A 1,952-nucleotide genomic window follows, 5' to 3' on the forward strand; every position below is an offset into this window, starting at 1 on the left:
TGCTTTTGATGGGAAATAGAAGACATTAAAAGCAAATAAACTAGTTTTGCAAGCAAAGTGCTTCTGATGAGACAATGTCAATAAAACTTGGGACCATCAACAAGCACACAAAAATGGGTTCAGTTGCTACAGTTCATATTTATACCTGTTTGTGGAAACAAATAGTGGGCACAGAAAAAGACTCAGAGTTCCTCCCCCAATTCTGAAAAGACTCTTTCACTCCCTTTAAAGTGTGGGGAGGCTGGGGGCAGGTACCACAGCAGGCAAATAAGCAGTGGGGACAAAATCTCAGGTCCATTCTGTAAGTGTTAAGGGGTTGACTGTAAATGGAGTTCTTAATTGGTCTAATTAATAAAAAACTAAGAGTCAGATATAGAGGAAAATTCTGAGAGATCAGAGAGAAAAAGGAGCAAGCTGCAGCGACTCTCTGCCCAGCTGTCTCCTTCCTATCTGTCTGTACAGAACTCCAGACCTCTATGGTTAGATAGTGGCAAGGTTCATTCTCTGACCTTCAGACAGGCTTTATTTGTACAAGTAAGACATCACCAGAGTTGACTAAATATTTTTCATTTGCCTTGGTGACAAATTTGTGTTATTACCCTCTCTAGCCTGTCACCTTTTTTCTCCAGGACTGTGCAATGGCTTTGGCACAAGCCCACAAACTGGGGTCAGTATCATTGATTTGCCTTAAACCATTTGCACTTGGGAAATACACAAGGAAGTGTGTGATTTGTTGTCTATTGCCTAGAATAATAAAACTGATTTTAATCAAGTATATCTACTGCTGATTTGATAATTCTTAGAATAAGATCTGAAACCCAAATTAGGTTTTCTTTTATATTCTTATCATAATTTTTTAAATCTGGCTCTGAGCATTACAACTTCCTCCCATCCGGTTTATTAAGTGCTCTGCATAGCTTACCAATTTATCCTCACAACTCTATCTTTGTCCCTGTGTTATGAGTGGGAAATTAAACTCAGGACTATAGTTAGACTCATTCAAATACCCAAAGTAGATTCCAGATGGAATGGAGCATTCTGAGTGTTCTTTCCCCTGCACAGTTACATAACTACTGTGTTGTGTATGCAGTTGGCTCTTGGTGACCATAGATTCTAAACATGTGAATTCAGTCAGCTGCAGACAAAAAAAAGTCTTTAAAACCTGAGTGGGGTGCTGAACATACCTGTTATCAGTAGCCCCTAAACAATAAAGAATACTGGTTACTTGCAAAGCATTTACAATGTTCTAGGCACTAGCAAGCATCTAAAAAACTATGTGATTCACATGGGAATATTGCATAGGTTTGTGAAATGCTATGATATCTTATATAAGGAAGTAGAGACTCCACAGAGATGCAGGGACAGCTGTATATATTTAATTGCTGTTTCTTCAAGAGTTGTCTCCACAATCTTGGTTGCTATCTCAGTAGCCTCTTATTCCCTTACCCAATCTACCCAGTACAAAATGTGCCCCCCACAGTTTGAACCAATTACTAGAAGCAAGCCTAAAGAAGTCACTTAGTAAAGCTGCAATTTACATGTAGAAAAATAGGGTTTTGCATTAAAAATAAGGACCCATCAAGTTGGAAAAGAAGCAGAGCATGTGAACATTAGAGATGCCTACTGTAGAATATCTGCTCACAAGCATTTTGATTAGCTCCACACATTTATATGATCAATATTATCAGTAAAATTCCTGCTGAGGCAGCTGGGTGGTGGTGGTGCACACCCTTAATCCCAGCACTCAGGAGGCAGAGACAAGTGGATCTCTGAGTTTGAGGCCAGACTGGGCTCAGAGTGAATTGTAGGACAGCCAAGACTAGTTAGCACAGAAATCCTGTCTCAGAAAAAAAAATCCCTGCTGAGGCAAGTCTATGCTCACAATAAGTACCCAGTACCTGAGTTCTCTGTGCAGTTGCATGCTTAAAGTAACCCAAAGATTATATAGAAGA

The sequence above is a fragment of the Cricetulus griseus genome, chromosome 2, assembly GCF_003668045.3.
Source record: "Cricetulus griseus strain 17A/GY chromosome 2, alternate assembly CriGri-PICRH-1.0, whole genome shotgun sequence".
NCBI lineage: Eukaryota > Metazoa > Chordata > Mammalia > Rodentia > Cricetidae > Cricetulus > Cricetulus griseus.